Raw genomic sequence first — 11,971 nt, 5'->3', positions numbered from 1 at the left:
ATTCCAATCATTATCATTAGTCAATATATTATTCAATAGCAATTCAGCTTGCTCAACAGTTCGTTCCTGAAAACACAACCAGCACAACTATCTAAGTGGTCCCTAGAAGCATCGGATAGTCCATTATAAAAGATATCAAGTATTTCATTTTTCTTGAGAGGATGATCAGGCAAAGCATTAAGTAATTGGAGAAGCCTTCGCCAAGCTTGTGGGAGACTCTCTTCTTCAATTTGCACAAAGTTAAATATTTCCTTTAAAGCAACTTGTTTCTTATGAGCAGGGAAATATTTTTCAGAGAAGTAATAATTCATATCCTGGGGACTACGCACACAACCAGGAGCAAGTGAATTAAACCATAACTTAGCATCACCCTTTAATGAGAAAGGAAACAACTTAAGAATATAGTAACAACTCATGAGAAAATAGGGTGGCTATATCACTCAATTTAGTAAGATGGGCCACAACAGTTCCAGATTCACAACCATAGAAAGGATCGGATTCAACCAAAGTAATTAACTCAGGATCGACAGAGAATTCATAATCCTTATCAGTAACAAAGATAGGTGAAGTAGCAAACTTAGGATCATATTGCATTCTAGCATTCAAAGACTTTTCTTTCAGCTTAGCTAACAGTTTCTTAAGATCATCTCTATCATTACAAGCAAAAAAAGTCTCTAGCAGTTTCTTCATCCATAATATAACCCTCAGGTACAACAGGAAGTTCATATCTAGGAGAGCTAGTCTTATCAGGTGTTTCAAAGTTTTCGGTTCCAATAATTTCATCGTCTTCAGAAATATCATCTTCTTCAGCATAATCAATAGTTCTAACTATCGCAAGATGTTCATCAAGTAATTCACCCAGTGGCACAGTTTTATCAAGCAAAATAGTAGCATCATAAGCATCATTCATATCAGAAAGATCTTGGTTCTAGTATCTTTCAAATTCCTCATAGTGATCAACAGATATGAATCCCAAGTGACTCAGTGAATAGAGCTATGCTCCCCAGCAACGGCGCCAGAAAAAAGGTCTTGATAACCCACAAGTATAGGGGACCACAACAGTTTTCGAGGGTAGAGTATTCAACCCAAATTTATTGATTCGACACAAGGGGAGCCAAAGAATATTCTCAAGTATTAGCAACTGAGTTGTCAATTCAACCACACCTGAAAGACTTGATATCAGCAGCAAAGTATTTCGTAGCAAATTAGTATGGAAGTAACGGTAACATTGGCAAAAGTAACAGTAGCAGTTTTGTAGCAACTGTAACAGTGGCAACGGCAAAGTAACATAGCAAAGATCAATATGTGAAAAGCTCGTAGGCAATGGATCAATGATGGATAATTATATCGGATGGCATTCATCATGCAACAGTTATAATCTAGGGTGACACAGAACTAGCTCCAATTCATCAATATAATGTAGGCATGTATTCTGTATATAGTCATACGTGCTTATGGAGAAGAACTCGCATGACATATTTTGTCCTACCCTCCCCGGTAACGGCGCCAGAAAAAGGTCTTGATAACCCACAAGTATAGGGGATCGCAAAAGTTTTCGAGGGTAGAGTATTCAACCCAAATTTATTGATTCGACACAAGGTGAGCCAAAGAATATTCTCAAGTATCAGCAGCTGAGTTGTCAATTCAACAACACCTGAAAGACTTAATATCTGCAGCAAAGTATTTAGTAGCAAAGTAGTATGGAAGTAACGGTAAAAGTGGCAAAAGTAATAGTAGCAGTTATGTAGCAATTGTAAGAGTGGCAACGGCAAAGTAACGTAGCAAAGATCAATATGTGAAAAGCTCGTAGGCGATGGATCAATGATGGATAATTATGTCGGATGGCATTCATCATGCAACAGTTATAACCTAGGGTGACATAGAACTAGCTCCAATTCATCAATATAATGTAGGCATGTATTCCGAATATAGTCATACGTGCTTATGGAAAAGAACTTGCATGACATCTTTTGTCCTACCCTCCCGTGGCAGCGGGGTCCTAATGGAAACTAAGGGATATTAAGGCCTCCTTTTAATAGAGAACCGGACCAAATCATTAGCACTTAGTGAATACATGAACTCCTCAAACTACGGTAATCACTGGAAAGAATCCCAATTATTGTCACCTTGGGGTATGCGGATCATAACTCGTAATAGGTGCCTACAACTTGCAAGATAGGATCAAGAACACAAATATATTCATGAAAACATAATAGGTTCAGATCTGAAATCATGGCACTCGAGCCCTAGTGACAAGCGTTAGGCATAGCAACATCAATCTTAGAACATAGTGGATACTAGGGATCAAACCCTAACAAAACTAACTCGATTACATGATAAATCCCATCCAACCCATCACCGTCCAGCAAGCCTATGATGGAATTACTCACGCACGGCGGTGAGCATCATGAAATTGGTGATGGAGGATGGTTGGTGATGACGATGGCGATGATTTCCCCTCTCCGAAGCCTCGAACGGACTCCAGATCTGCCCTCCGATGAAGAACAGGAGGTGGCGGCGGCTCCGTATCGTAAAACGCGATGAATCCTTCTCTCTGATTTTTTTCTCCCCAACGTGAATATATGGAGTTGGAGTTGAGGTCGGTGAAGGTCCAGGGGACCCACAAGGTAGGGTGCACGCCCTAGGGGGGCGCCCTCCACCCTTGTGGACAATAGGTGGATCCCCCTTTGTTGATTCTTTCGCCAATTTTTTTTATTTATTCCAAAAATATTCTCCATGAAGTTTCAGGTCATTCCAAGAATTTTATTTTTGCACAAAAATAACACCAAGGCAATTCTGCTGAAAACAGCGTCAGTCCGAGTTAGTTCCATTCTAATCATGCAAATTAGAGTCCAAAACAAGGGAAAAAGATTTTGGAAAAGTAGATACGATGGAGACGTATCACGACCTTGCTAGGGTTTCGAGCGAGGGAGGGGATGTGGTGGGGTGTGTGTGCGCGCGCGCGTGCACTCGCCCAAGGAGTTTTTGGGGTGTGTGTGGAGGGGGGTGTTTGAGGAAATGATGCGGCTACTGAAAATTTTACTACGCGGGAGTAAAATGCCGGGGCTATTGAAAATTTGGATGATCGTGCATCGCACACGGTCCTGAAATAAGAACCATGTGTTATGAAACAGAAAAACCCTCAAGTCGAGCAGATATTTTCAAGGGATGCGGGCGGGAGCGGGAACAACGAACATCACACACGGTCGAAACATAATAACCCTGTGTGATCAAACAGAAAAATCCCGCAGGCGGGTAGATATTTTTGAGAGGGAAGCCTCGTGGAGCCCAATGTACTATGCTGATGTGCGTGACAGGGGCACCGGTGTGGCACACGGTTGTGTGAGTGAACCGTGTCTGTTGCGTCATCCGACTTGGCTAATGTTCATAAATTTGGCGAAAATGACGCGGGAAAGGGTCAGAACATGAACACACTTGCATGTGGACCAAATATATGTATGAGAAGGGTGGTTTGATGTTCAAATACCAAATGCACAACTTCGATGTGGTACCTATCTACAAAGCGCACGGTATTGCTTGTCCCCCCCTTCGTGTCGGCAAGAGGGGAATCCTAAGCTAGGAACGCATGCCCTCCCCCACAGAGGTTCACCTAGCAAAGTGCGAAGTAGCAGTCCCCCCATCAAACACACACACACACACACACTTTCAGCTGGCGGGAGAGGTCATCTCACCAACATGTATTGTAAAACGGGCCAAGAAGAATCCACCTTGGTCGTACAACCTCTCTCTTGTTGTTGGTCAAAGTGATGGATGTCCATGCGACCCCAGAGATGGGATAGCTCGTCAATAATCACACAAGTAGCTAGTCCCCAAGAAAACAACTGCCTACATGTGGCCCAAACATATGTATGGAGTGTTGATGTTTGAATACACAATGGAACAACTTTGTTGTGGCACCGTGCTTTGGAACCAGAAATCCCCACACGGAGCGAGGGTTAGTTGACGACGCATTGTATATATGTATGTCACACCACACTTCGAGCCGATGACGGGGTTTCATGCATGCATGCATAGTATGCTCTCAAACTTAGGTCTGAATCTCACCATGACCTACTATGATAACACGAACCAAAGGAAGAATCCACCATGGTCACCTATCTCGTTGTCGGTCAAAGTGATCATGGATGTCCACACGAGGCCACGAATATATAGGATTGTCGCCGATAACCACGTGAGGGAGTGTACCGTTCGAATACAACCACTGCATGCATATGTATGTATGGAGGCGATGCGTGCATGTTTGAATACCATGAACAACATTGATGTGGCGCGTGCATCGAAAATCGTACAGTCCCCACACAGATCGAGATTGGTTCATGTCGTGTCGTGGTACTACCCACTTCGACTCGATGGGAGGGATTCATGCATACACATGCATGTGTGCTCAAACTATATCATGCCATCCCAGATCATGACCTATATACTGTAATACAAACCAAAAAATAATCCCCTCCTAAGTCAAATTAACCTCTCTCATTGTCGAGCAAAGTAGTTATGGACCAAGCGGGCCCACAGATGGAAAGCATCGATATCGCTGATAACCGCGTGAGTGGGTGCGAGTGGACAACCGCCACCGCTTTGCATGTGGGCCAAACATATGTGTCGAGAGGTGTGTGTGGTTGTGATGTTTGAATACCCAAAATGCACAACTTTGATGTGGCACATGACTCAGTCCCCACACAGAGCAAGGTTCACGAAGCATACTACATATGCCGATCCCCTTCCCCCTCTTCGGCGCATACTATATGCTCCTACCATAATACAAACCAAAAGGAATCCTCCTAGATGGTGAAATTAATTAACCTCTCTCGATGTAGGTTAAAGTGATGCATGCATGGATGACGACCTCGCGGGCCCACAGATGGAAGTGCCACACGTGAGTGTCCTAGGATAACCAACGCCTGCATGCATGTGGCCCAAAGAGGTGTTGTGTGATGTTTGAATAGCCAATGCACAACTTTGATGTGGCACGTGCCTCGGAACCCGAAAAGTCCCGACACGGAGTGATGTGTGTTCACGGACTAGAAGGCACACGATGGGCCAAGGAAGTACCAAAGGGGGGCTCCGAGGGGAACACAACCCACCTGGGCGCGCCTGGGGGCCCAGGCGTGCCCTGGTGGGTTGTGCCCACCTCGGCCGCCTCCCGCACTGCCTCTTTGCTCTATAAATGCCCCAATATTCCAAAAACCCTAGGGGAGTCGACGAAACACAATTCCAGCCGCTGCAAGTTCCAGAAACCACAGATCCAATCTAGACACCATCATAGAGGGGTTCATCATCCTCATTGGTGCCTCTCCGATGATGCGTGAGTAGTTCATTGTAGACCTACGGGTCTGTAGTTAGTAGCTAGATGGCTTCCTCTCTCTCTTTTGATTCTCAATACATTGGTCTCTTGGAGATCTATTTGATGCAACTCTTTTTACGGTGTGTTTGTTGGGATCCGATGAACTTTGAGTTTATGATCAGGTCTATTTTATCCATGAAAGTTATTTGAGTTTTGACCTGTTATATGCATGATTGCTTATAGCCTCGTATTTATTCATCGAATCTTTGTTTTAGTTAGGCCGACTAGATCGATTTTTCTTGCCATGGGAAGAGGTTCTTTGTGATGGGTTCGATCTTACGTACTCAATCCCAGTGACAGAAAGGGACATGACATGTATGTATCGTTGCTATTAAGGATAACAAGATGGGGTATATTCCTACATGAATAGATCTTGTCTACATCATGTCATTGTTCTTATTGCATTACTCCGTTTTTCTATGAACTTAATACACTAGATGCATGCTGGATAGCGGTCGATGTGTGGAGTAATAGTAGTAGAGGCAGGCAGGAGTCGGTCTACTAATCTTGGACCTGATGCCTATATAATGATCATTTCCTGGATATCGTCATAAGTATTTGAAGTTCTATCAATTGCCCAACAGTAATTTGTTTACCCGCCGTATGCTATTTTTCTCGAGAGAAGCCACTAGTGAAATCTATGGCCCCCGGGTCTCTTCTTTATCATATTTGCCTTCAAGATCTATTTTTATTCGCTTTTATTTTCAGATCTATTAATCCAAAAACCCAAAAATACCTTGCTGCAATTTATTGTTATTTATTTTATCTCACATTCCCGCGAGATCTATTTATCCAATCTACTACAATTTTATCTATCTTTTTACTCGGGAGGGATTGACAACCCCTCTTTTACGTCATGTTGCAAGTATTTGTTCTTTGTGTGCAGGTATCGTTTATGTAGTGTTGCGTGGCTCTCCTACTGGTTCGATAACCTTGGTCTCATCACTGAGGGAAATACCTACCGTAGCTGTGCTGCTTCATCCCTTCCTCTTTGGGGAAATACCGACGTAGTTCAAGCCGCATCAAAAGGAATTTCTAGCGCCGTTGCAGGGGAGAGACATCATCAACATCTACCAGGTTCCTAATCACAAATCTCATCTCCTTGCAATTTACATTATTTTCCATTTTCCTCTCATTTTCATCTCCCCCACTTCACAAAAATTTGCCGTTTTATTCGCCCTCTTTTTCGTTCGCTGTTTTCTCGTCAGATCTGTTTTCGTGTGCAATTTTGTTTGTCACTTTTTGTTGTTATGGATAGTTATTCCTCTATTGCATGCAACCTTGAGAATGAGGTTCTTAACTTCAAACAAAGGGGAGGGGATAATTTAAAAGATGCTTGGTATAGGATTTGCAATGCTCATAATATATAGATCTATCCGTAAGCAATCTACTGTTGTTCTTCTTCGCTGTTTTTATGTGGGCATCACCACTTGGTATAGATTCGTCCCAGATACGATTACCGGTGGGAATTTCTTGATGTGTCATTCTCTAGATGCTTTTAATGCTATGGGGAATTTAGTGGGCTCACCACCTCTTATGGTAAATGAAACAACTTTAACTCTCGAACATGTTATTGAGAGGCTAGATGCTATTGAAAAGAAAATGCTCACTGAAGAAAATATTGAAAAATTAGATAAAAGGATCCACAATCTTGCAATAGAATCGGGTCAAAAGCGGGAGATGCTCTTAAAGTTCTAAAAGAAAAAGAACCCGCATTCAACGAAAGAATAGAGGAGAGTCCCGCTAGAATTGATAAGTTGGAAGAATTTTTTAGTAATTTAAGCACAACTTTTTCCTCCGCTAAATATATTGAAAAAACTCCCGTAAAAATTGGCAAGATTACTCAATTCACTAAAAACAAGGGTAAAACTTCTAACAAAGAAGATCTTAAAATGACTAGTATTCGCCCTAATTTTGTTGAAGTGATAAAATACCCTACTTGCAAAAATGAATTCTACAAACTTGTTCCTAGGAGTATTGTTATTGAAAATTTGTATGCTAAGTCCTTCAAGATTTCTAAGTGTTTGATTGAGGAGTTGGAAACTAAAGACGACAACACTTAGATCTATGCTTTATGCCTAGCTAGGGGCGTAAAACGATAGCGCTTGTTGGGAGGCAACCCAATGAATAATTTTTTTTGTCTTTTTCTTTTTGTTCTTAAGTGTTTGCACAATTATTCTACTGTTATGATTGTCTTTTTTGTGTTTTAATTAGTGTTTGTGCCAAGCAAAGCCTTTGGGATCATGTTGGGTGATAGTAGCTTTGATCTTGTTGAAAACAGAAGTTTGTGCGCCAGTCACAGAATTTTTAAAAATCACAGAAGCGTGATAAAATTCTGAATTTTTTACAAAAGATTGATATACAAATCGCCTAAAACTTCCTAATTTTTCAGAATGTTTGGAGTTACAGAAGTATACGAAGTTTTCAGATTGCCACAGGATGTTCTATTTTTGACAGATTCTGTTTCTTTCCGTTATGTGCTTATTTTGATGAATCTATGGTTTGTATTGGAGGGCATAAGCTATAGTGAAGTTGGAATACAGTAGATATATTGCAAGAATAAAATATGAATGGGTTTGCAACAATACTTAGAGTAGTGATTTGCTTTGTTATACTAACGGATCTCATGAAGGTTTTGTTGAGTTTTGTGTGATAGAAGTTTTCAAGTCTTGGGTGAGATCACGATGGATGAAGGAATAAGGAGTAAGAAGAGCCTAAGCTTGGGTATGCCCATGGCATCCCAAGCTATTATCTAAAAGATAAGCAAGGAACTAAGCTTGGGGATGCTCGAGCGGCATCCCCTCTTTCTTCTAACAACCATCAGTATTTTACTTGGAGCTATATTTTTATTCACCACATATCATGAGTTTTGCTTGGAGTGTCTTGTATTATATGAGTCTTTGCTTGTTTTGATTTTTATTTTGTGTCATCTATCCTTGCTGGACACACCTATTTGAGAGAGCCAAAATTATGCTATGACTTGTTAGAATTGCTCTCTATGCTTCACTTAAATCTTTTTGAGCCATGGAATTGCTCTAGTGCTTCACTTATATCTTTTTTGAGCATGGTGTGCTTTAGTATTTTTGAAGAAATGCTCTCTTGCTTCACTTAGATTTATTCGAGAGTTGGTAATTTTTTTAAAGAAAATTCTCTCATGATTCACTTACATTATTTTGAGAGAAGAAACTTTTTATGCTCATGTTCTTAACTTAGATTTGTTTGAGCTATCAAAAGCAACATTTGAAATTAGTCCCAAAGTGATAGATATTCAATAGGGATATAATAAAAAGTTTCGTGAAGATCATTCGACAAAATAAACTTGATTCTTTGTAATAGTTTTGCGGTATGATAATATAATATGTGAGTCATGTTGATGAGTAATTATGCTTTAGTAAGAATATTGGTGTTAAGGTTTGTGATTCCCTATGCAAGCACGAAAGTCAATAGTTATGCAATGAAATTACATCCTACTTATGGTGCATTATTCGGTGTTAGTTATGTTTAATGCTCGCTTGTGAGATTTTTCGTTTCTTGGCTGGATGCTTCTCAATCTTTTGCTAGCCTTCACTTGTACTAAGTGGGATTACTACTTGTGCATCCAAAATCCTTAAACCAGTTTTGCCATATGAGTACACTATACCTACCTATATGCGGTATTCTTTTGCCGTTCTAAGCAATTTTGTATCTGCAATCTCTAATCTTCAAAATAAATTTCCTTTTTGTGTGCTCGTACCGCTCATGAAACGGTAGGGCATAGCTGATATTTTTCCATGCTAGATGTGTTATTCTCAAGATGAGTGTTTATTCACTTGTCATTGCATGAGAGTACGGCAAAGGTATTAGGGATGCCCAATCCCGAAATGAAAATGAATTTACTTTATGTTGTCAAATAATAAATTCCTTGGAAAGTGTTGGTATGGACGGCACCCGTGGATTTGGTTAGCCGTGGAATGTGAAAGTATGGTGGAAAAAGGAATAAACTTTATTTTCTGTTTGTGAACCGCCTATGATATATCTAGCATGGAAAGTATTGGGAACTACTGATAACCCACAAGTGTGGGGGATCGTTTCTAGCCTTCTTCGATAAATAAGAGTGTCGAACCCAACGAGGAGCTAAAGGTAGAACAAATATTCCCTCAAGTTCTATCGACCACCGATACAACTCTACGCACATTTGGCGTTTGCTTTACCTAGAACAAGTATGAAACTATTTTGCAAGAATAAAACTATGAGTACTTTGCGAGAATAAAACTACGAATAAATTGCAAGGTAATAAAAGTGGATAGCTTTTGTCAACAGTAAAGTCATTTGTCCCTGGGCAATCGATAACAAGTATCGGTAATCATTCTTGTAATTTTATATGAGGGAGAGACATGAGCTAACATACTTTCTCTACTTGGATCATATGCACTTATGATTGGACCCGTACCAGGCATCCGCAACTATTAAAGATCATTAAGGTCATGAAACCCAACCATAGCATTAAGTATCAAGTCCTCTTTATCCCATACGCAACAACCCACTTACTCGGGTTTAAGCTTCTGTCAATCTCGCAACCCACCATAAGCGAATCATGAACGTATTGCAACACCCTACAGCAGGGGCCCCTCCATTTGCGTGACACGGAGGGCACCGTAGGACAGCACCATAAATAAAATATACAATCATACCAACCAAGATCACGATTAACCCATAGGACAAAACAGATCTACTCAAACATCATAGGATAGCCAAATATCATTGCACTGGTGCGCGTCGGTCCTAAACAAACGGTTTTTAACCCCTTTCCGCGACGGAATTTGGAACCGTCGCCAAGTGAGTGTGGGCGATAGGGGGGGGGGTCCTTCCCACACGACCCAGAAACCGTTGGGGATATGCCCTCCTGGCACACATGCTCGGCAAAATGAGGTCGTGTGCGACCGGCGAGCACTCAAATACAGAAATACGTACAGTAGTGCTAAAAAATACAATTATACAGGCGAAATCATTTCCGGTGGTAAGTACATCCCACACAGTTAGTCACCACTAAATGTTTCCGTTCGTATTTACATCCCACACTGTCACTACAAGGAAAACGTTTGCGCAAGGTGGCGTAATGCAAACAGTTTTGAAGAGAATGTCATGTGTGATTGTTCATTGATCCAACACGGTTTATTCCTAGAAACTGTGTGCGTTGCCTGAGGTCATCGCCCACGGTGGTTTCTCATTAACCGTTTGCAATAGGAAAACCCAATTAGCAAGCTAATTGGCCAATTAGCAGGCTAATGGCCCTATTATTAATAATCCATTTACTAATCTAATTGACATTCATATTAAGCACATAATATATTCCATTTCCATATTAAGGAAGCGGGATTTCATAATTGAAATACATCAGAGTACAACATGATATAGCTTCAGCACTCAGCTACCCCACTACACAACTGCACCAGCAGCAAGTTTCACATGCAACATCTAGAACCTTTCGAAATTAGCATCATAGACGGTACATAGAGAGATGCATCTCACCTGGAAAACTGCTGAAGCGGAAGGCGAATATTGAGCCTTCATTCATGTTGAAGGTCTTTGCAACTTTAGGCCAGTGCCTGTGGATGATTGACCGTCCATCCTTCGACCTCTTCAGGAACACTTCAATATTGGACCGTGGGTGTTGTATGAAAACTTTCCTCGCCTCCTGACCACAAAGGTGGTTTGAGAGGTAATCATCAGTGAAACCTGAAAACAAGGATGTGCATAAATATCTTCTCTATATTGGAAATGGGGCAATGGAATACAAAAAGGCAAGGTATAATAGTTAGTACCATCTTGTAAACCTCAGTGCTTCCCATTGTTTCCCTGCAACACATATAAGGTAGTTAATCATCAGGTTAAGTAAGGGTTCGCATGCTATCAGTAAAATATGTTGATGATAAATAAGCACATTGCAGATTCATCAGATTAATTCAAGCCACATGGAAAACGCATTTATCCAAACCAAGCATGATTAATAACTAGGAAATATAGCATTTGTATATGTTTCTCATGTATTAAGTGCAGCCAAATTCAATTTATTCCTCACATGGTATACAATAACAGAATGCAGCCACATCAATTGAACATCGCATTGCAGAATTGAACCAAGCAGTTAACTAAACACCACAACAAATGAACCAAACGTTAACTGAGCACCACATTGCACAATATAACATACTCCTAATAGAAGATCAGACAGTTAACCAAACCAAGCATGCTTAACAACTTGGAAATATAGCAATTGTATTTGTTTCTCATGTATTTAGTACAACCAAATTCAATTTATTCCTCACATGGTATACAATAAGAGAATGCAGCCACGGCAGTTGAACATCGCATTACAGAATTGAACCAAGCAGTTAACTAAACACCACAACAAATGAACCAAATGTTAACTGAGCACCACATTGCACAATATAACATACTCCTAATAGAAGATCAGACAGTTAACCAAACCAAGCATGCTTAACAACTTGGAAATATAGCAATTGTATTTGTTTCTCATGTATTTAGTACAGCCAAATTCGATTTATTCCTCACATGGTATACAATAACAGAATGCAGCCACAACAATTGAACATCACATTGCAGAAT

Source organism: Triticum aestivum, chromosome 3D (assembly GCF_018294505.1).
Source record: "Triticum aestivum cultivar Chinese Spring chromosome 3D, IWGSC CS RefSeq v2.1, whole genome shotgun sequence".
In the NCBI taxonomy this organism is placed as follows: domain Eukaryota; kingdom Viridiplantae; phylum Streptophyta; class Magnoliopsida; order Poales; family Poaceae; genus Triticum; species Triticum aestivum.
This window is presented reverse-complemented; position numbering follows the sequence as displayed.